This window comes from Lynx rufus, unplaced genomic scaffold (genome assembly GCF_022079265.1).
Source record: "Lynx rufus isolate CCGP_SWC_20201006 ecotype Redwood Valley unplaced genomic scaffold, mLynRuf1.p SCAF_9, whole genome shotgun sequence".
Classification (NCBI taxonomy): Eukaryota; Metazoa; Chordata; class Mammalia; order Carnivora; family Felidae; genus Lynx; species Lynx rufus.
Window position 1 is genome coordinate 80,185,826 of NW_025814897.1, and position 25,501 is coordinate 80,211,326.

Genomic DNA, 25,501 nt, shown 5'->3' on the forward strand with positions numbered 1-25,501 from the left:
AGAGAACAAACAGGGTTACCGGAGGGGTTGTGGGAGGGGGGGGGATGGGCTAAATGGGTAAGGGGGCTTAGGGAATCTACTCCTGAAATCATTGTTGCACCATGGATGTAACTAATTTGGATGTAAATTTAAAAATAAATGAATTAATAAATTAATTTAAAAGAAAAGAGTAAATAAAATAAAATGTTCAAGACATATTAAATGCAGATTGTGGCTCCAAGTTGCCATCCAGGGTGCTGAGTATTATAGGATATAACGACTATTTCCCCAACTGGGGAATGATAATCAAGACAATCAACACCTCCCATATTCAATATTCCACTATTTTCTCGCTACCAAAAATAACCAGCAAATGATTTCAACTCTTTAAAAAAAACACACACACACAAAATGGGATGAAGCAGAATTCTCTCCTTCTTAAAAATGTCTCTAGAGCTGTTGAAATACTTACATTTATGAGATACCTGTTAAAAATATTCCTCTGGATTGTATCAGAAGAGCGACAGGGACCACTGGTAAGATATGGGACATGGTGCTAATTGGACTCAGGTTTTGTCTCTCCTGCTTCATCAGAGGCTGAACCCTCCTTGTTTGTAGTTTCTCCACTTTCTGCCAATAAATCTTCTTCAGTTTCTTGGTTAGACATTTTCAACAGTTTTTTCCTTTTGTCTGCACATTTTTGTCTGAATATTTATCCTTTCCTGCTGCCTTTTCTGCCTTTCTTTCCACTTTTGCAGGAGCTTAGATGACAAGTTCCCCTGCTGATCTCCTCCCAGGCTCCTGTTTCACTGCCCCTTTGGCAAAGCCGATTTTCTAATGCATCCTGGTGGCAGCAAGGCAGGGGCCATGTGCTGGGGGCCATATTATGACCAGAAACTTCATGAAGCTGCACTGCTTGGCCTCTACCACTCCTCATGTTGCCACACAATCTTCTGGGACCCACAGTGGGAGAACCAGAAGACTGGTTCCATTTTGTATTCCTATATATTCAATAACATTTTTAGCCACTCATAAAATAGTAATAACTTTCCTGGTGCCTCCAGCATGACAGAGCTTATGTTATTTCACAGGCATTTTAGATTACCTTCTAGTTACCACTTGGCTATTCATAGGTAAGACAAGCCCCAATATACCCTCCATTGATTATCAATGAATGCAAGGGACATTTTGTCTTAGACATTAGAAGTTATTGTCCAACTTTTCTTTTGCCCTTTTAGATGCAATAAAAATTACTAATCCCCAAAAAACTGCATCTACAAGAGATATTTCCTTATTATACTTTCAGAAGAAAAGGATATCTGTAATGAATTTAATCAGCTTGCTTCATTTTAAGTCAATAGTACTTTTCTTTTTCTCCAGGAATTTTTTATTCATTTATTTTTATATCTCCCAGCCACTATCAATCTACTAAAAGTTTTTTAACAAAGGAAATGTGAAGAAATTACAATTTTAAGAAGATAATTCCATTACAGGCGTATCTCAGACATATCGTGGGTTTGGTTCCAGACCTCTGTAATAAAGTGAGTCAAATGAATTTTTTCGTTTCCCAGTGTATATAAAAGTTATGTTCATGCTATGCTGTAGACCACTAAGTGTACAATAGCATTATGTCTAAAAAATGTACATACCTTAAGTTAAAAATGCTCTATTGCTAAAAAAAAATCAAAAGATAAAGAGACTTGAAAAGCATACAGAAAGAATCCATTACAAAAAATGGAATAGTGGTTACCCACAATGTAATAACCATTAGGCCAACGCCCGACTTTTCAAAAGCAATGATGGAAGCCAGAAAGTAGTGGAAAAATATCTTCAATAGGCTGAGATCAAACAACTGCCAATTAGTCTATACCCTTTAAGAACTAGGGGGAATAAAAATAATTTTCAGACAAATAAGAACTGAAAGACTTTACTCCCAAAAGAGCTCACAGGAGGATTTTAAAGGAAGGATTTTAAAGGAAGGATTCAGTTGCAAAAGAAATGTGCTCAAAGATATCAGTAACATGTGGGCAAAATAAAGCAACATTGATTGTAATAATTGATTACATTGATTGCAATGTAATAAAAATCCATGGTAATAATTGGCCTAAAACACCATGATAGTAGCTTATAAGTAGTGAGAGGGTGGTCAGAATTAAAACATTCTAGTCTTTGCATTTTCTGGAAAAGTAAAAATATTGAACGATGGCACACTCTGACAAGTATTCACGTTAAAATATTCTGAATAACCACACATCCATAAAAACACTTTATTGCTAAAAGATGCTAGCCATCAAAAAATAATTCTAGCCATCATCTAAGCTTTCAGCAAGTCATAATCACTGACTACAGAGAACCATAACAAATATGATAATTATGAAAAGTTTTGAAATATTGTGGGAATTACCAAAATGTGACACATTGATAGGAAGTGAGCAGACACTATTGGAAAAATGGCACCGTTAGACTTTTTTGATGCAGGGTTGCCGCAAACCTTCAGTTTGTAAAAGAAAGACGGTATCTCCTAAGTGCAATAAAGCAATGCACAATATACAATATGTACAACAAGGTACACCTGTGGCGATGTAGAGAGCATGTGGAGGAGGACAAGATGGTACCAGCAAACAAAATTGTTGGGAGATTAATAGCATTGGTGAGACAGTGAGAGAGTGGTGGTGGGAAGGGAGTGGAGGGGATGGATTTGAGAAGTGCTAAGGACATAAAATTTGGACAAATTTGTGAGGAATTGTGAGAAGACTAGATGATTCTTTAAAAGATATTAGTCATGAAGAGGAGGAATTTGGACAAATGTGGGGGGTGGGCTTCTTAGCAGGATAGAAGGAGATTGAGTACATTTTTAGTAAGAGAGAAAGGGAGGAATGAAGAAAGATAATGAAGACAAAACTTAGAGACGTATATTAAGGAGTCAAAATTCTAGAAGAAGTACCAAGGGATAGGAATATGATCACAAGGTGAAGAGTTGAATGTGGAGAGCACTAGGAACATAACCAACTTCTGAGATGGAAGATATGTTGGTTAAGAAGAAGGAAGTTATGGATAAATTTTGATGAGATGAAGGTCAGTTCAAAGGAGAAGCTACCCAATGGCCTTTAGTTCAGTAGTGAAAATTAAGCCCTTACTGACTCTGGACAAGCTTCCTGTCTCTCTAGACAAATGCTTTGGAAAACCTTTTTACCCATCACCTGCAGACTAACTCCAATTTCTAAATTCCCTCTCTAGCACTCCTGTTAGTACCCTGTTTTATTTGCCAGTCCCAAGGGAAAAACAAAACAAAACATCTCCTCAAGAGAGATGAAGTTAGGAAACATGAGACCCAGTAAAATGAAGTATTGCTTCAAAGAAAATATAGCAAAGTAAAAATAATCACTATACTCAAAGATGATACAAACTAAAATTAACTAATTCAGAAGAAAATTAGCAAATTCATTTGCTTCCAGGAAAATGTAAATTTGTTAATATAATGCACTAAAGGATTAAAATCACCTAAAATACTCTAGTTTTCAGTGTATTAAAACCAACTTCTTAAAGATAGGGGTAGGTTCTAATCCATTCTGTCTATACAATATTGTAGACATGTAGAGAGAAACTAATACTGCTTTCTTCAGTTATAGGCATATGCTTCTTTCTAATGGTCCTTTATAGGCACAGACAAGTTCCCTTAGGTGAGCACTCTGAGTATGCTAGGCTCTCTCTTTACCATCACTCTCCTGGAATCCTGTGTTGGAATCTGTGAGTAAATGTTAGTTACTCAGAATCATGTGTGAGAGGATAGAATTTGGAATTCAACAGACCAATTGCAAATCCTGGCCTCTGCTAATTATTCACTGCACATATGAGATATTGAGAAATTAAACTGGAGATGGTGATTATTCCTATTGAAAGAGAGCTAATGTTACAAAACAATGACCTTGATAAACTAAAATGTGTAAGTGCTAAATTTGTACCGTGATACCTGGTATAAAGTATAACTAGCATTTAAAAGCATAGATTCTATTAAGTTTCTCAGGATCCACATCCTGACAAACTTAACAGAAACCCATGGGGGAGGGGAAGGAAAAAAAAAAGAGGTTAGAGTGGGAGAGAGCCAAAGCATAAGAGACTCTTAAAAACTGAGAACAAACTGAGGGTTGATGGGGGGGTGGGAGGGAGGGGGGGGTGGGAGGGAGGGGAGGGTGGGTGATGGGTATTGAGGAGGGCACCTTTTGGGATGAGCACTGGGTGTTGTATGGAAACCAATTTGACAATAAATTTCATATGTTGAAAAAAAGAAAAGCATAGATTCTAAAGGCAAACTACCTGGATTTGAATTTGTAATTAATCAGCTGTGTAACAAAGGCAGTTTTTAAAAAACTAATTTCTTACCAATAGCATGAGGATAATGCTGTTTTCCTCAAAAGGTTGTTATGGGGGCAAACTCAATATGATTAGTTTCAGACTAATTTGTTCTGATGAAATATCATTGTGTGTCCATCCCTGGGGAAGTGTCCATCACAAAATTCTACGTGGAGTTTGACAATAAGAAAATAATTTGAGCATTTATCAAAAGAATTTCCATAAAAGAGCTTCCAAAAACGATAGGAAACATAAGATCTTTATATTTGCTGAAAGTAATTATTCTTGGTACTAGATCTGATGAAAGGCCAGAGAATTATTTGTCATCTTGATCCGCCCTCAATGCACTGTGAGTTGAACTTCAATGTTTCAAAGAAAATTAAAAATAGTAGCCTTGCTTTTCATCACTATATGAAGCTCCTTGATATTCAGGATTATGTGAAATTATAGACAGCGTTTTTGAATCTCCTAGAGGGCTGGTGTTAAGCTTTCCTATGACATGTTTAGTCTTCTTTGATCTCCTCTTTATGAAAGCAAGAATATTTCCTGAGGGTATATAGCTACCTAACCTAGGAAGTTACTCAAATCAAGCATACTCAAAGACCAAACTTTTCTCTATTGTAGGCTATTGCATGGGTTCTGAATGCTCAATACTAATAGTAATAATAATAATAGTGATAAATTAATTTGCATAGTTCTTTATGATGATTACTATGAGAAGTTTAATAGATTATCACAATAAATAGAGCAGATCTTACGTAAGGATTTTACTTAAAAAGGAACTATAACATGAACCCAGGGTTTTTTTAAACTTTTTTTTAACATTTTTATTTATTGAGAGAGAGAGAGACAGTGTGCGAGCAGAGGAGGGACAAAGAGAGAGGGAGACACAGAATCTGAAGCAGGCTTCTGGCTCTCAGCTGTCAGCACAGAGCCTGATGCAGGGCTCACATTCACAAACCAAAGTCGGATGCTTAACCAAATGAGCCACCCAGGTGCCACATGAACCCAGGTTTTTTATGCTAAATTAGGGCGTCAAATCACCCTCTCAAAATGTACACTACTTAGAAGTTTAGAGATACTCGAACAAAAAGGAATGAGCATTTAAATATGTAGTGCTTTTTATGTTATCACAAGACTTACATTTTATAGAGTACTTGCTCTGTAACTGACTTACACAAGTTTTGCACAAGTTTTCTTAGTTAAAATCCAGAAGAACATTTTGAGGTGGTACTGATAATATTCTGATGAATATTAGAGAAAACTAAAGCATTTATAGAGACTAGTGAGCCATCCTAAGTCTCAAAAGTAGGTCATTGGCAACTGAGGTTTTGAAGTCACCTGCCTTTGGCTCTAGAGGCTGAGAGCCTGACAATCACTTTACACCTGAAGATGTGGTTCTGGTAACAACCCCCTTGCATTTAGAAAAGAAGAAAAAAGGAGTAAATAGAAAAAAAAAAACCCAGAAAACAATTCATAAAATGGCAATAGTAAGTGTGTACTTATCACTATTCACTTTAAAAGGACTATTTAGTCATGGGGCACCTAGGTGGCTCAGTTGGTTAAGCGTCCGACTTTGGCTCAGGTCATGATCTCACGGTTCGTGGGTTCGAGCCCCATATTGGGCTCTGTGCTGGCAGCTCAAGAGCCTGGAGCCTGCTTTGGATTCTGTGTCTTCCTCTCTCTCTCTGCTCCTCCCTTGCTCATACTTTGTCTCTCAAAAAAAAAAAAAAAAATGAGGGGCGCCTGGGTGGCGCAGTCGGTTAAGCGTCCGACTTCAGCCAGGTCACGATCTCGCGGTCCGGGAGTTCGAGCCCCGCGTCGGGCTCTGGGCTGATGGCTCAGAGCCTGGAGCCTGTTTCTGATTCTGTGTCTCCCTCTCTCTCTGCCCCTCCCCCGTTCATGCTCTGTCTCTCTCTGTCCCGAAAATAAATAAACGTTGAAAAAAAAAAATTTTTAAAAAAAATGTGAAAAATGTTTTTTTACATTTCATAAAAGGACTATTCAGGCAAAACACATAGGTAGGAAAATGGATACAAAAGCAAGACCTAATTATATGCTGCCTATAACTGACCATTTTCAGCCTCAAGGACACATGCAGAGTGAAAGTGAGGGATAGAAAAAGATATTCTGTGCTTTTGGAAAACAAAAGAAAGCAGAGATAGCTGTACTTACATCAAAAAGAAAAAATGACTTTAAACCAAGGACTGTGAAAAGAGACCAAAAAAGTCATTATAGGAGTATGTGGGTGGCAACATAGGTTGAGTGTCTGACTTTTAATTTCGGCTCAGGTCACGATCCCAGGATTGAGGGATTGAGCCCGTGTCAGGCTCTGCACTGAGTCTGGAGCCTACTTAAGACACTCTCTCTCTCTCATGTCTCTCTCTTTCCCTCTCTCCTCTCCCCAACTCATTCATACTCTCTCAAATAATATTTTAAAAGTCATTATGTAATAATAAAGGAGTCAATTCATCAGGAGACTATATAATTAGTAAATATGTACCCAAAATAGGAACACCTAAATATATAGAATTAATATTAGCAAATCTAAAGGGAGAAATAGCAGTATAATATAATGCTAGTACAGGACTTTAGTAGCCCTCTTTCAGCAATGGATTTATCACCCAAACAGAAAAGGATATATTGGACCAAACAGACATTTACAGAATATGCTATCTAACAGAGGCTACATATTCTTCTCAAGCACACATGGAACATTTTCCCAGAAAGATAACATATTAGTCCATAAAACAACTCAATAAATTTGAGAAGATGGAAATAGTATCAAGCATTTTTCTAACCACAATTGTATGAAATTAGAAAAGAATCATAAGAAAACTGAACAACTTACAAATATGTGAAGATTAAACAATATGCTCCTGCATAATCAGTGAGTCAAAAAAAGAGAAATTAAAAAATATTTTCAGACAAGTAAAAATGGAAACACAATATACCAAAACTTAAGGGATGCAATAAAAGGAGTTCTAAGAGTGAAATTTAGAGTGATAAACACTTGCATAAAGAAAAAAAAAAGATCTCAAACAACTTCTAACTCAAAGAACTAGCAAAAGAAAAAACTAAACCCAAAATTAGCAAAAGAAAAGAAATAACAAAGATCATAGTGGAAATAAATGAAATAGAGACTAAAAAGACAATAGAAAAGATCAATGAAACTAAGAGCTGATTTTTTTTTGAAAAGATAAAATACGCAAAGCTTTAGCTAAACTTACCAAGAAACATAGAGAACTCAAATAAAATTACAAATGAACGAGGTGGCATTACAACTGATGCCACACAAATAAAAGGGATCATAATACACTACTACAAATAATTATACACCAAAAATTGGACAACCTAGGAGAAATAGATACATTGCTAGAAACACACAACCTACCAAGACTGAATCATGCTGAGATAGAAAATATGAATAGACCAATTACTACAAAGGAGATTAAATCAGGGATCAAAAACCTCCCAGCAAGTAAAAGTTCAGAGCCAGATGCCTCATTGGTAAATTCTGCCAACCATATAAAGAGGAATTAATACCAATTATATTCAGAGTTCTAAGGAAAAAAAGGAAAGGAGGGAATATTTCCAAATTCATGCTAGGCCAGAATTCTCCTGATACAAAAGTCAGACAAGGACACTACAAGAAAAGAAAATTGTAGGCCTATATCCCTGATGAACATAGATGCAGAAATCCCCTACAAAATATTAGCAAACAGAATTCAACAGTACATTGAAAGGATCCTATACCTTGATCAAGGGAGTTTTATTCCATAGGTGTGTGATTGAACATCCACAAATCAGTCAATGGTTTAAAAATCATATGATCATCTCAATAGATGCAGAAAAAGCATTTAGCAAAATTCAGGATCCCATTATGATAAAAAATTTCCACAAACTGGGTATAGAGGAATTCGATGTGATAAAGGCCACATATGACACACCTGCAGCTAACATCATATTCAACTGTGAAAAGCTAATAGCCTTTCCTTTAGGACCCAAACAAGACAAGGATCCACTCTCACAACTTTTATTTAACATAGTATTGGATGTCCTAGACAGAGCATTTAGGAAGAAAAAGAAATAAAAAGCATCTAAATGGGGAAGAAAGAAGTAAACTTATCTCTGTTTGTAGATGACATGATCTTATACATAGAAAACTCTAAAGACTCCAGGAAAAATTGTCAGAACTAATAAATTCAGTAAAGTTGCAGGAAGGCACTTGTAAGCCTTCAGTTTTGATCTGCCACCTCCTGTTGATTCCGAAGATATTAAATATAGAATCTACGCTGCTGAGATACATTTGGAAGATTTTTTTAAATCATTCAACAGTATTCCCTGTGGAGACAATTAATATTTGTAACATGCCCATACTACCCACATCTATCCATAGATTCAATTTACTGTCAAAATTCCGATGGTATTTTTCACAGAAGTAGAAAAAAAGCAAACCTAGAATTTGTATGAAACCACAAAAGACCCCCCAAAGCCAAAGCAATACTAAGAAAGAACAAAATTGGAGGCATCACACTCACTGATTTCAAACTATATTACAAGGCTATTGTAATAAAAAAAAGTATAGTAGTGGTATAAAAACAGATATATAGACCAGTGGAATAGAATAGAGAGCCCAGAAGAAAACAAAAACAAAAACAAAAACAAAACAAAACAACAATGACAAAGCAAACAAACAAAATCAGCCATGTTTCTATTCAGGTAAACCTAAATTCAATTGTTTGTTACTTCCTAAATGATTTAATCTTTGACAAGTGCTTTGACATCTTTAAGAATCTGTTATCTCATACAATACAATAATAATAACTTTGTAGGGTTGTAGGTAGGATTGAATGAGGTAATGTATTTAGAGCACCTTCATAAGTATTCAATTAATGTTAGCTTCTTATAAGTGGGTAGATTAAAGAATATCAGTTGAGTATATCTTTATATTATATACAAAATTAAAGTCTCTGATACTTCTGAAATTTCCAATGATACCACTAAAACGGACACATAATAGTTGACAGTTTAATTCTCAGTAGTCAACTCCTGAGGACTTGGGGCATATCTTCATTATTTGAATTCTTCTAAAGTTTGCCATAATGCATTGTAACCAATAGCAAATATTTTATGAATGAACAAACAAATAAATTAATGAATGAGGAATCTGAGAGAGGGAACTGTTCCACATCAGCCAAATTACAGTGTATTCATGAGTGGCTATATCTCTCTGAAAACTTGTTCACAACCATAACGTCATTCTATCATGGAGAATAAACATACTCTTTTTAGTGACAGCAACTGCTGTGAATTTTCATATTAAATACATGCTCTTTTCATGTTTCATCTTCAGTCATGTATGTGTATGTTGTGAATTTCAGTATCCGTGATGGAAACAGCTGTGCCTTAATCTGGCCTACTATCCTGGTTAGTTACCCCCCTCAAGGCTAGACTAGAGTCAGTGAAAGTGAGCATGAGGTTCAGACCATTTGGTTTCCAATATAGTCTATAAAATATTCTAATTTTATTTTACAACAAAATATAAAGCTGTGAATTTCCATGAATGTCTTTTTCATGGATAATGGTAAAACTACCATATTTAAGTTATCTGAGACACACCAATGTTTAGTTTTCCTAAATAACCTTATGCTTATTGTACAGACTTTGATTAAAATGCAGAATGTGCCATGTGATCTCATCGAGTCCCTGAGAACTTTTAATTTTGCCGCTGCTCATTCTCCATGGATAATTTTACCATTGGAGTCTAATCCATTCAGGAATCATTCCTGATAAAATTAAAACATATATAGGAGAACCCTTCCCACTACTTGGAGTACCACAGTATCAAAAGATGGAGTTTTGATAACAGAGTTTCCCTGAATGCTTATGTAAAGACCCAAGAGGCAACATTTCCTACTCTCTTCCTACAGGGTTGACCATTTGTAAAGCCAACATTCACTTTATTTTCATGGATTAGGAATTCAATTCCCTCTTATTATTAGGATGAGGGTCCTTCCATGAATGTCAACCTGCTTTGCTGAGCACTTAAGAAATCCTGATTGACATTTTCCCAGGTCTCTCACTTTTGCAAAAGATAACATCCTCCTAGTCCCTATATGTTCATGAGCCCCTAACCTGAATAATAAGATAATGTAAATAATACAGATGCTTTCATTATTACCTGCTGCTTATAATACTATGTTTTAGATGAGTGATTTAAACTCCTTCCTGCTGACCTCCCTACACAGTTGTCTAAACCTGCCATATGCATTAGAAATTATAAACATTGGACCCCACCATTTTACACCTAGGGAGTTGTCCCTATCTCTCTGAAACATCAGTTCTCACTTCTTCCTCATCCTTCCTGCTGATGCTGCAAAAGCCCCAGCAGTGGCCCAGTAAAATCCCAAATGCATTTTGTCACTACTGACATAGTTAAAAACATGCCCTTGGTCACTTTCACTGGAACCACATTACAAGCAGACATTCTCTAGCTTCACCATATGCTTAATGTTTTGATGGCATAAAACAGATAAAATGTTTAACTTTCAACTTTAAAATGTGTAAAATATATTTAATAAGACTATGTCTGAATTCCTAGTTGCTTTTTTTTTACTTTTAGCCATTTTTAATGCTTTGAGATAAACTAATATTTTGAACATGTATATGGTATCGATACATCAATATATACGTATTTTATATCAATATACCAAATCATATTTATTTTCTCATAGACATAAGGCCACCATCATTTATAATATCAACTGCTTTTTAAACATATTATTTTTCTAATAAAACTTATTTTTCACAGACAAATTTAGAAAATTTTGTCAATAAACAATCATATCAATAGTTGACATTTGTGGAATTGTGCTCTACCCATACGAACATATTTAATCCTCACAAAACTCTAGAAGGAAGAAGTATTATTATCCTCATTCTCTTAAGACTTTATCTTTTGGAAGAATTTTAGAATTAAAAAATTACAAAGATAGTACAGAGAATTCCTGAATAGCCTCCACTCAACTTCCCTTAATGTTGACATCTTCCATAAACAGGGTGCATTTAACAAAACTAAGAAAGTAGCCCTGATACATTGTTACCAAGCTACAGACCTTATCTGAACTTCACCAGTTTTTCTACTAATGTCCTTTTTTTATATTTCAGGATCCAATCCAGGGTACCACACTGCATTTTTAGTCATCATGTCTTCTTAGTCTCCTCTGGTTTGTGACAGTTTTTCAGTCCTTCTTTGTTTTTCATAACCTTGACACTGAGAGAAGTAGTGGTCAAATATTCTGTAGAATATCCATCCTTCTAAGTGGGGCTGTTTACAGACTTTTATGCTTATACTAGGGTTATGGTGGTGCTCTTTTTATCGTCATGTCAGGTACATGATATCATTGGTGATGTTAATCCTCATCACTTGGTTAAAATGGTTTCTGCGAGATTTCTCCACAAAGTTAGCATTCATCCTTTTCCATACTTTATTCTTTGGAAATGAATCATTAAGGGAATGTCAATGTCTCTCTCTCTCTCTCTCTCTCTCTCTTTCTCTCTGTATGTGCATGTATGTGTGTGTATATGATTCATTTTACATATATATTTTATACAAACATATATATATATATTTTATACACACACACACATATATATATGTGTATATATATACATATATATATATACACACACACATTCCCTCCTGTGGTAGGTGAAACTTAAGTACCCTTCCCTTGAGTGTAGGCTGAACTTAATGATTCATTTCCAAAGAATAAAGTTTATATACAAATTAAATATAAATTTATATATATTTATATATATACACATATATATGTGTGTGTGTCTGTTATATATATATAATTTATAATTTTTCTGTAAGGAATATTTGTTCTTCACCCCATTTATTTATTCAGTCATTTATTTATATCAGAATGGAATTATAGATATTTATTTTAGATTTTAGGTTATAATACAATAGTATCATTTTTTTTCCCTTCAAATAGATTTCATTTTTCAGAGCAGTCTCAGATTTATAGCAAAATCTGGCAGAAAGTAGAGAGAGTTCCCATATACTCTCTTGCTCCCCACATCCCACACAGCCTCCTCCACTACTCATATCTCTCACTAGAGTGGTACATTTGTTATAGTTGATGAACCTACATGGACACATCATTATCATCCGAAGCCCATTGTTTACATTAGGTTTCTTGATGGTTTAAATTCTTTGTATTTTGAGAATTGTATAATTACATGTATCCATCATCATACAGAATGTATTTTCATTTTTCATATGAGTAAAATGATTTAAAGAGATATTAATTGTTCACAAAGAGTGATACAGTTGGTTAACATTTTACGAGTAAAATAATGACATCTATTGAAATGCATTGTAAATTTTATTTGAATTATTTCATATAATTTCCTTATAGATGTACACTGTAATTGATTCATGTATCTCCTTATTTCTAAGTTTCAGTATTGTCCATTTTTCCATTTTAACAACTATACAAGTAGCATTTAGATAAACATCTGTCTTATACTCTAAAATAATAGATTACGTAAAGTTAGAAATCCTATTTGTTCATTTTTACATCTCCCTTCCTTTTTCATTCATCCCTCTACTCAGTAGCATTTCATACAGTGTCTAAAACTAATAAGTAACTGATGAATGATTGTTTACTGAATGAATGATTATCTCATAAGTTATTGAGCTTGAGGTTTTGTCAGGCACACCTTTGAAACTGACATTATGGAGGCCTGATTTCTGAGGTTTCTTGAGGCCACTCTCAGAATAGAAGAATAGAAGGGCATGTTGTTGTGATTTAGTGTCACACAGTTCACCTTCTTAAACATGACTTCAAATTTCACATCCTGGAATGTGTTTTTTTAGAATATTATTTAAAGCCTCATAATAATTTCTAAGTTCCACCTGTATTAACAATCATCTGTGAACTTCATCAGGCATGTAATCAATGTTCCAGACTCTTTTGAAAATCCACGGTGTTTTCTGAAATCTAATATTTTTATGGAATGGTTCCACAGTAGCCTTACTATAATAGACACAGAAGAGAACAGCAACAAAAGACCTTTACCTTGGAAAAATTAGTCTAATACCACACACTATTCATACAACTAAAGTCGTTTTCTGAGAAATGTTTAAAAGAAATGTCCAAAAATGAATATCTTCCATTTGTGATATTCTAATAAAATATGATTACTCATCTCCCCATTTTTTTTTTAATTTTTTTTTCAACGTTTATTTATTTTTGGGACAGAGAGAGACAGAGCATGAACGGGGGAGGGGCAGAGAGAGAGGCAGACACAGAATCGGAAACAGGCTCCAGGCTCCGAGCCATCAGCCCAGAGCCTGACGCGGGGCTCGAACTCACGGACCGCGAGATCGTGACCTGGCTGAAGTCGGACGCTTAACTGACTGCGCCACCCAGGCGCCCCTCATCTCCCCATTTTTAATTGACCATATTTTCCTCCAGAAAAATCCAGCTATAACCAACCTATTCAGGAACTCAATTTTCTGACGCTAAATGTAAGGTTTTTCAAACAAAAGTCCATTCTGATTGTTATTTATTTTATTTTATTTTTCCCAACAAGTGCCCTCCTCAATGCCCATCACCCATTTTTCCCTCTCCCCTGTCACCCCACCCCCATCAACCCTCAGTTTGTTTTCTTATGGTTTGCCTCCCTCTCTGTTTGAAATTATTTTCCCCTCCCCTTCCCCCATGGTCTTCTGTTAAATTTCTCAAGTTCCACATATGAGTGAAAACATATGATATCTGTCTTTCTCTGACTGACTTATTTCACTTAACATAATACCCTCCAGTTCCATCCACGTTGCAAATGGCAGGATTTTATTCTTTCTCATTGCCAAGTAGTATTCCATTGTATATATAAACCACATCTTCTTTATCCATTCATCAGTTGGTGAACATTTGGGCTCTTTCAGTAATTTGGCTATTGTTGAAAGAGCTGCTATAAACATTGGGGTACAAGTGCCTCTATGAATCAGCACTTCATATTTGCAAATGATATATCGAATAAAGGGTTAGTATACAAAATCTGTAAGAACTTGCCAAACTCAACACCCAAAAAACAAATAATCCAGTGAAGAAATGGGAAGAAGACATAAATAAACCTTCATATTTTTAAAGTAAGCTCTATGCCCAACGTGTGGCTTGAGCTCACAACCCCAAGATCAGGAGTTGCGTGTTCTACCGACTGATCTGGTCAGGCACCACAAAATCCCATTCTTCTTGATTTGGGAGGAATCAGTCTTTATTGCAGCACTATGTATCCTTTTATGTTTCACCAGTTGCATCTTCTTTTTTTTCTGTTGTCATCTCTATAGAGCTGTTCTCCCTTTTTTAGTGAATACATACAAATAAATGGATTTTGCTATATGAAGTACTGTACATGGGTTTTGATTCTAAATTTAATCACCTGCAAATAGTATTTTCCTCTCTGCTGCTCTAGTACAAAAATTATCTCTTTTTTTAAATTTTTTAAATGTTTATTTACTTTTGAGAGAGAGAGAGAGAGAGAGAGAGAGAGAGAGAGAGAGAGAATGAGCGGGTGAGGGGAAGAGAGAGAGGGAGACACAGAATTTGAAACAAGCTCCAGGTTCTGAACTGTCAGCACAGAGCCTGACATGGGGCTTGAACTCACGAATCATGAGACCATGACCTGAGCCACAGTCAGATGCTTAACCAACTGAGCTACCCATATGCCCCTACAACCATTATCTCTTGAGAATATGAATACTTTGAATTCTTTGAAGCCTTGCGTATCTTTATATTAGGGCCCTCTGAATAAATAATTTCTCTTGGGGTCTAATTTAATAACTTTTAAAATTATTTTGTTACTTGGACTCTACCATCTACAACTGATGAAATATGTAAGGGGCATATAATCATGTATAGCCAAAAGAATAATTCAGAAAGCTATTAAATTAAAATTGCTATAGCCATCTTATAATTATTTGGGAATATTCTGAAAACAGTAAGCAGAAGGATGAAAAATTACTGGACCCTGATGCCATGCCTGGATTATAGAATTATCCAACCTCAGAACTTCACTATATTAGGATTCCTTATGTGAAATAATAACCCTTAGTGTTTAGGCTATTCTTAGTGTGAGGTTATATAACTTGCAACTAAATGATTTCTAACTGATGGAGTTTTCAGTATATTTAAAAAGAAAGATAATTAAGCATTTTAGAAATGAAAACTGACATATTTCAATGAAAACAAAAAGTCTTTGGGAAGGACAGAATGTGAAAAAAACTGATTTTCCAAGAGAGAATTTGAAAGGATTCATTAGTGCAGGTTATATACTCCAAGAGTGTTTCAAGGGTAAGTGGGAATTTATCAGGAAAAGGATTTGGGAGAAGTAGAACTAAGCATGAGCAGAGGAACAGTCAGGAAGGGACTGTTAACGAATAATGCAAGACCTAAAAACACTGTGCAGCTCCCGTGTGTATGCATACGTGTTCACACACATGTGATTGAGAGAGGAAGGAGAAAGAGGGAGTGTTTGATATATTGAGTATTGACAGTGATCACTATAACCAGGTAACAGGGAAGTATGGAAAGAAAGGTTGGAGAGAGGTTTTGAAGGAGCTTCTGGGTATGTTTTCATACCCAGGAATTTTTATGTTAACATGAATGTAAAAGTGAGTCAACAGGGGAAGATCAACATGATCCATATCAGCTTTGTCTTTCATCACATTGCTCTGTCAGCATTTTGTAAGATGCGGTATAGGGAGACATAGGGCATCTGCATGAGGTCAGTTGGGGAAGAAAGCTGTAACCATGTAAAATGTGGATGCCTCTGGGGGTAAGAGCTAAAAGCCAAAGTTGGGAAAGAGAATCAGGCAGACATTAACGAGACATCCATGGCTACCACTCCAACTGGATCTTTCATCACTCCTCATCTTTCCTCGGGCATACTGCTTTCTTTTGGTTCCTTAAAGTTAGAGAGTTTACTTATTCCCAAGAAGAATCCCATACCTATTCTTCTCCCTCATTTGGAAGGTTCTGCCTGGCCTCTTCACCTGGGGAACTGCTCATCCTTCAGGCCTCGTTTTCAATGCCACTTCTTCAGGAAAACTTACCTGACCCTCCAGGTGGATCACCTCACTCTATTGTGTGCAGTGCTCTCAAAGTTGTATGTAAGCGATGAATCATGGGAATCTACCCCCGAAAGCAAGAGCACACTGTAGACAATGTATGTTAGCTAACTTGACAATATATTACATTAAAACATTTTTTAAAATCTTTCATAGTAGTTATACAACTTGTACTTAATTAAATTTTTGTGAAATTACTTGTTTTATATGCAGTTCTTCTAGCAGACTGGCTGCTCCTTGAGCATAGAGATTGCATCTGTTTTGTAGTCCACCACATTCTGGGCACATCTAGGTCACCCAGCAAGTAGTTTTGAAAGAATGAACAAATAAATGAATGGCATACTTCTTCCTACCCTAAAGAGCAAGGGAGTGTACAAGGAGTTTGAGTTGGGGCAAAAATAAGGGAATGTACTTTAAATCACTTGTCCTCAGTCATTTGAGATTTTGCAGACTCACTCTACTATTGTTGTAAAAGCAATGGACTCTCTCCACAAAAAATAATACCTATAATTTAATATCAGTTGACCTCAGTTTAAGAAGTCCTATTCTATTCAGCAAAACTAAAAGGCAACTGATGGAATAGGAGAAGATATTTGCAAATGACATATCAGATAAAGGGTTAGTATCCAAAATCTATAAAGAACTTCTCAAACTTAACACCCAAAAAACAAATAATCCAGTGAAGAAACAGGCAAAAGACATGCATAGACACTTCTCCAAAGAAGACATCCAGATGGCCAACTGACATGTGAAAAAATGCTCAACCTCACTCATCATCAGGGAAATACAAATCAAAACCACAATGAGATACAACCTCACACCTGTCAGAATGGCTAACATGAACAACTCAGGCAACAACAGATGCTGGCGAGCATGCAGAGAAAGAGGATCTCTTTGGCGTTGTTGGTGGGAATGCAAGCTGGTGCAGCCATCATGGAAAGCAGTATGCAGATTCCTCAGAAAATTAAAAAAAGAACTACCCCACAACCCAGCAATTGCACTACTAGGTGTTTATACAAGGGATACAGGTATGCTGTTTCGAAGGGACACATGCACCCCAATGTTTATAGCAGTACTATCAACAGTAGCCAAAGTATGGAAAGAGCCCAAATGTCCATCGATAGATGAATGGATAAAGAAGATGTGGTGTATATATATATATATATATATATATATATGTATATATATAGATATACAATGGAGTATTACTCGGCAACCAAAAAGAATGAAATCTTGCCATTTGCAACTATGTGGATGGAACTAGAGGGTATTATGCTAAGCGAAAGAGTTAGAGAAAGACAAAAATCATATGACTTCACTCATATGAGGACTTTAAGATACAAAACAGATGAACATAAGGGAAGCTAAAATAATATAAAAACAGGGAGGGGACAAAACATAAGAGACTCTTAATACAGAGAACAAACAGAGGGTTACTGGAGGGGTGGTGGGAGGGGGGCATGGGCTAAATGGGTAAGGGGCATTAAGGAATCTACTCCTGAAATCATTGTTGTGCTATATGCTAACTACCTTGAATATAAATTTTAAAAAGATAAATTAAATAAAAATGTCCTTGTTTTGCCCTAACTCTTAAAAAAAAGAAGTCCCATTTTATTTTAAGTTTATTTATTTATTTTGAGAAAGAGGCAAAGAGAGAGAGAGAGAGCACAAGAGGGGGAGGAGCAGAGAGAAGAGAGACAGAATCCCAAGCAGGCTGTGCACCATCAACACAGAGCCTGATGCAGGACTTGAACTCATGAACTGTGAGATCATGCATGACCTGAAAAGAGATCAAGACTCGCCACTTAACCGGCCGAACCACCCAGGCGCCCCTAAGAAGCCCAATTTTAAAGTTTATTGTTTGAAAGTCACAACATTGAATTTAGACTGGGACTTTGAAAGTTATCTGGGCATTCTATGTTTCTAAGGAAATACTACTGAACAGTACCTTTTAGCGTCTCTGTATTTCTATTAAAATGAGATGAAAGGGAATATATTTGAAAATTTAATAGTAAAGATTCAGACTATGCACTGGAATTTATTTATTAAAGTTTCATAATTACAAACCATTGACCTCTGGAGATGAATTGTTGTTACATTGTGAATATTGCTTACATTGTGAATATTGTCACATTGCAAAATGCTCTATTTGGGTAGTGGCATATAAACAATGTAAGCAAAACCAAAGGAAGTTTATTGACTTAAAATGTCAGTTTTTTTCCCCGATTAAATTTTATAATGGTCCCGTATTAGGATTCACTGTGATTAAAGAGTGAATATTTGAGTAGGCTCTATGCTTTTTCTACCTGTCGAATCTGGGCAAATTTCTTAAAGCCTCAATTGAGTTTCCTCATTTTAAATGATTAGGGGCATCTGGGTGGCTCAGTAGGTCAAGCCTCTGACTCTTCGTTTCTGCTCAGGTCTTGATCTCAGGGTCTGTGAGTGCAAGCACCGCATCAGGCTCTGCGGTGAACTTACACTTTTCTGGAATATGGCAGGGACTCTATAAATAGAAACTCTTATGTTATCTCTCCTACCCCAACAAAAAGAAAAAGATAAATAAGCAAACTCAGGGTCTTTAAAATTATTTTAGTTATTTCAGTTTTTTAAACCAGTAAAGTCTTTACTCCCACTTTAATTAACCTTACTGTTTTGAGGGGTTTTATTTATTTATTTTTTAACATTTATTTATTATTGAGAGACAGAGAGAGACAGAGCATGAGCAGGGGAGGGGCTGAGAGACTGGGAGACACAGAATGTGAAGCAGGCTCCAGGCTCTGAGCTGTCAGCACAGAGCCTGACCTGGGGCTCAAACTCAGAAACGGGGGTGGGAATCATGACCTGAGTGGAAGTCGGATGCTTAACCGACGGAGCCAGCCACCCAGGCGCCCCTGTTTTGAGTTTTAATCAAACATATCCCTGAACTCTTCTAATCCATTAGCATATGGGCCACACACATCCATATATGTAACATCAAACAGGTTAGTGAGTTATTGTCGGATCTTAAAATTATCAGCAATACCACAGGACATAAGAAATGTATTTTCTAAGTGTTCCTAGGCAATTATTAGTACAGGAGAACAAATTACTGTTAAATGATTCTTTCTGATATAAATAAGGATTTACATCCTTTTGAAATATTAATAAACAGTACTGATAGAGTAATTAGTCATTCCGTTGAGTACAGCAAGTTTCATATTCAAAACACCTTGGAAACACTCATATTCTATTTCTCATAGTTGATTTGGAATAATTCTTCTCTTGAATAAATAATGAAGCTATTATTTACATTATTATGACTTCATTTTATTTTTACTAATTTCATATTACTTGGTAATGAAGTTTAGAAATACCCATGAAGACTTCTTTCTTTTTCAATCTTCATAGCTGCTGTTGCTTTTTAAAAATATATATGAAATGTTAACTGGATTGTGTCACAAGGACTGATGTTACAAGCACCAATTCTATGAGTAATTATGTCTAACGTTTGTTGAGGTATGAAAAATTGTTTAGATACCATCTAAGTTCTTCATTACCTAGTGGACACAGTCTAAATTCCTCAGTCTGGAAGTCAAATCTATCAACTACTTGATATAACATATTTTCCACTAATGAAACTTTTTCCTTGGGTCATGTTCATGTACTATTTTTTAATTGCCACAGACTCCACTCTAGAACTGTCTTCATTTGACCTTTGCTGAAATCTGACTCCTTTTCCCAAATTCATCTTTCCTCATATCAAACTCCAATCCTACAAGACAGGGCTTGAGTCTAATATCTAGCCTTGATTTCTCCATCATATAACTGAAAAAAATTTTTGACTAGAATTAATCTTTCTCTTACTTGCAGTATTTTATAACTTTATCTTTTTTTCTTATTATAGAAAAAGTCTATGCTATTTCATGAAAAAAACAAAGCAGAAACACATACATACATACAGCATAAAACAATCCCATAATAGCCCCAGCTAGGGAAAAAAATGCCTCACATACTTTCTCTCACAAACTCTGTTTTGTACATATCATACAAACTTTTATATATTTTTGCACAAAAGCTTACGACACTGTGGATACCGATTTGTGAACTATTTTTTAACAAAGTATGAACAATTTCTATGTCGACAGATCTGTTTTTTAACTGGAATAGCATTTAATTATTTTATGTTTTCATCTAAATTGTGTACATAGTAATAAACACGCATAAGTCCACCAACCAACGTAAAAACAGGATTGGAGCATAATCAGAATACTGACATTAGCTGTGTATTTTTTTTAATGTTTATTTATTTGTTTTTGAGAGGGAGAGAGAAAGAGAGCACAAGCAGGGAAAGGGCAGAGAGAGGGGTGGGGGGAGAGAGAGAGAATACCAAGCAGGCTCTGTGCTCTCAGCATGGGGCTTGAACTCACGGACCATGAGATTATGATCTGAGCTGAAGTCAGATGCTTAACTGACTGAGGCACCCAGATGCCCCAGCTGTATATTTTAAAGCAAAAATTTTGCTGATTTAGTATAAAATGATAGCTCCCTTAAGTCTCAATTTGCATTTTCTTGATTGCTAATGAGATAGAGATATCTTGTCCTAATGTAACACAAAATTTGTTTTACCCATTATGAAGCATGACTATATCTTTTCTCTTTACTTAAGTTTTGTCTATTACTTTTTTATTTATAGGGATCCTTTATACATCTGAATATCATTCCTTTTATTTGTAAATAACTATTCTCAATTCCTGTGTGTGCTTTTTTCTTTTTTGACTTTGTTTTTGACATCTTTTAATAAAAATTTCCATGTAGTCAAATCAACCTATCAATCTATTTTATGATTAGTCCTTATTGCTCTTTTTATTTAAAAAAAAAAAGTTTCCCGCCCTGAAGTCGTAAAACTGTTCTTCTGTATTTCTTCCAAATATTTTACAGATTATTTTTACTGTATTACTGAATCTACATAGAATTATTCTAGTGTGATTTAGATATGCAAATTAAATGTTAATCTGTACCATTGATTTTCTCAGTAATTACTAAAGAGTGCACATTTTTCCAGTAACTTGCAATTCACTATATTACTAGTTTCCTCATTTTTATTTCAGTAAGTTTTGCAAAGTTATATATTTCTAGAAATTTGCCAATTTTATATGTGGTTTATAATAGATTGGCTTTAAAGTATTTGTGGTTTTATTGTTAGGTCTTTTAAAATTTTGCTGTAAATATAGTTATACCAACTTTTTCATTCCAAATAGTTTATTTGTGCCTATCAATATTTCTTCAAAGTTGTCTATTATATTAATATTTCTTAAAGAATTATTTTTTTCTGCTTAAGTTTTCTAGTCTGGTTTTGCTTTCTAGCTCTACAATTTTTCCTCCTCTCTTTATTGTCAGCATTTTCCTCCTGTATTTGGGTAATTTTCAGACTTCTTAAGAGTTTTATCCTTTTCTCTTTTTTTGATATAAGTATTTTAGAGTTATACATTTTCCTACAAAGGGTTTACTTTGGCTACATCCAAAAATTTAAAATACAGCGTTTTGAAGGCTACATTATGATTTCCTCTTAGATGTATGAATTATTTATAATATATTTTTTTAATTTAGAAATAGATTGTGGATTTTGTTAGATTATATGGCAAATGAGAACTAAGATTGCTGACAGAAATGAAGTTGCCAATTAGCTGATCTTAAAATAGGGAGACTAACCTGGATTATTTGTGTGTGTCCAAAGTAAAACAGGACACCTTAAAAGTGGGCAAAGAAGCAGGTCACCTGGGCGGCTCAGTCAGCTAAGCATCAGACTCCTGATTTCGACTTAGGTCGTGATCTCACCGCTGGCGATATTGAGCCCCACGTCAGGCTCTGCACTGACAGTGTGGAGGCTATTTGGGATTCTCTCTCTTCCTCTCTCTCTGCCCCTACCCTGTGCTTGTTTGTTCTCTCTGTCTCTCAAAATATATAAATAAATATTTTTTTTAAAAGTGGGCAAGAAGAGCAAAAATGGGGAGTTGTGGCTATGGAAGACATGGGTGATAAAGATCTGTGGAGTTTGAAGACAAAGGATGAGAGATACGGCTGAAGGACCTGAGTAGGCTATCGCAACTGGAAAAAGAGAACTGTGTTCTTCTCTAGAGCCTCCAGAAGATAACATAGTCCTGCTGAAACCTTCATTTAAATTCATTGAGACCATGTCAAACATATGACCAACAGAACTTTAAGATAATAAATTGCCTTGCTTTACTCCAATTAGTGTGTTGTAATTTGTTATAGCAGTACTAGGAAACTAATGCGATGGTATTGGACCAAATTTCGTAACATTATGACTTTGGACAATGATTTAATCATCATCTGAGTTTTAATTTTCTTTTCTGCAAAAATAGGGATTCTGATACATCTTTTTTCTTCCTCATAGTTTAACACTTTGACATGCAGATTTATCATAAAATTGCCATATAACTTAATTCTAATATCTCCTCTCCTGGGAATGTTATTAAGTGTCTACATCTTTTTTTGCTCCCTTGGAACCACAGAGCAATCCCTTAGAATCCCTTATCATACTTTCCTCAGTCTTTGGAAGTTATTTGTGAAAGGAGTGACTTCAGTGGCACGGGTAGGATTAAGATTACAGAGTCAGGAGAAAGCCAGTTGGGACAGAAGGAGCAAATTGAACAAAAGTACAGGGGGGTTAGTGTGTGGCTTGTTCAGAAGACACTGAATACCCCGATATTTCTGCAAAGAGTCCTGTCAAACTTCATTTATTTATTTATTTACCTACTTATTTATTTATAGTGCACACACGAGTAGGGGAGAAGGGCAAAGGGAGAGAACAAGAATCTTTTTTTTAAAATTTTTTTTAATGTTTATTTATCTTTGGGAGAGAGAAAGAGTGGAGCAGGAGAGGGGCAGAGAGAGAAGGAGACACAATCTGAAGCAGGCTCCACGCTCTGAGATGTCAGCTCAGAGCCTGACTTGGGGCTCTAACTCCTGGACTGCAAGATCATGACCTGAGCTGAAGTCAGCCACTCAGCCGGCTGAGCCACCCAGGTGCCCTAAGAACAAGGATCTTAAGCAGGCTCCACGCTCAGCTCCAAACCGGCTGCGGGGCTCAATCCCATGACCTTGGGATCATGACCTGAGTCGTAATCAAGAGTCAGTTGCTCAACTGACTGAGCCGCCCAGGCACCCCAAACTAAATAATTTTGTTAATCGGGATAGTGCTTACTTATAGAATTTATCACAGAAAACTTGTGCTCACATTTAGACTGAAAGGAGATTTGAGCAAACTCCAAGATTTGTTTTTGTTAAGAATCCAGTCAGCTCTGTTAGTTTTTTAGGGAATGATTTGTTGACTCTTATTTAGAGATAACTCTATTATACAGAATCCCACAAGAGGGTTTGTGTTCCCTCTTAGCAATCATCTAACTTTGGTAAACCATCTGAGACTGAAGAACTAGAGAGAAATAAAAGTCTGGAAGTTTGGGCTTTCAAGTTAAAGCTGTCATTCAGGAAATACCATAAGAATGGAAATAAGAGGTAACCAAGGACAAGGATGTGTGTTTTCTGCTGTAGAGAAGCAGAAGGACTTTAGTGGAATTGCAAGCACAGAACTAGAAGGGCATTAACTGAACTCTGAAAATGATATATTAGCTAATGACAAATTTTATTTGGATTGTAGCGTATTATTTTACCTTGAGGATAGACATGGAGGTGGAACAAGGAGAAGCTTTTTTCTTTCACCTTTTTTTTTTCTTTTTATAACTTCTGAATCATCTCTCTAAAAATTGTTTCAATTATCACCACATGCAGTTTTTCTGGTCACTCTCTTTGCCTCATTTTATATATGTGAGCTAAAGTTTAAAAAGGGATGGTTCTGGGAAAATTATGGGTGGATGACATTCATACCACCTTGCCTTATGACTTTCATTTATCAACAACCTATAAAAACTATCAGAAATTTTTATTAGATCAAACTTAATGAGTATACAGAAAAATAATGTATTTGGCAAATTTAATTTAATAAATATATGTGGGTATTTATATTCTTCAAATGGAGTGTAATTTTATGTCCACTAATTTTTTTTTTGAGCAATTACTTGAACCCAAGGCAAGCTTTAATGAAGTTAAAGTACAATGTAGCAAACTAGACACTACAGAAAGAGTACTCTGTAAAGGCCCCCTCCTTTTCATCTATAGCACATAATACAGAAACTAGATGCTTGGGGAAAGTCATTACATAACTTGAGGTCAAAGAGAGGACATACAGTAAATGGTTATGAATCCTGTCAACCATTATCTCTAGTAGGGAGGTATTAAGATGGAGTTGGAAATACAAGGAAATTGGAATATGACAGCTTGGGTTAATCACTAGTTCTGTCATCCCAAAGCTGTTTGATGTGGGTGACTCAGTGAACCTCTCAAAGTCTGTTTCCTTGCCTAGAAGATGGAGCTAATAATAGCTGCCTCACAGAGTTCAGGTGAGTTACAAGATGAAGAGTTCTGTGATGTTTCTATTCTTTGTCCATCTTGATGCTATTTGTGAAGAGTTGTGGAGATGAAAGAGGCATTGTCTTTGCCTTTAAAAAGGTCATGATCTCATTTTTCTGTTAAGACCCTGGGAACTAAATTAGGTCAACAAAGCAATTCCAGTCTCTTCACTCATCTTCATCGTCCTCATCACAGGAAAGATAGGGGCCATGGTTTGGTCTTGAGAGGCCACTGCATATGTAGGCTGTGGCAGAATTCATTCCTAACAGTATTAGTCTTGGTGCCCATCATTTCTGCTTCAGTTCTTCAATACCCTTCTCTTGGTCTCTAGTTGCCCATGATACAGGCCCTGTGCATTTCAATTGTGTCTTGTCTTTAAGGTACCACTGCCCCTCGTTATCCGCTGTCAGTTTTCTTCATACCATTGTTTCCTCTTTTTTACAGTCTCCCCTCCCCCATTTTTTCAGGTAGGAAAGTAAATATAAGCACTGTTATTGAATATTGGTTAGAAATGAAATCTATCCCATTTTATCTTAAGACCATTAAGTGTTATATTAAAGT

At 35.8% G+C, this 25,501-nt stretch overlaps 1 protein-coding gene and 1 pseudogene across 1 annotated transcript in view; one reads left to right on the plus strand and one right to left on the minus strand.

The window, feature by feature from the left end:
* LUZP2 (leucine zipper protein 2) overlaps positions 1-25,501 on the plus strand; it is a 265,710-nt gene that overhangs the window by 204,235 nt on the left and 35,974 nt on the right. The window lies entirely within an intron of this gene.
* LOC124504992 (non-histone chromosomal protein HMG-14-like) lies at positions 536-16,762 on the minus strand (annotated as a pseudogene).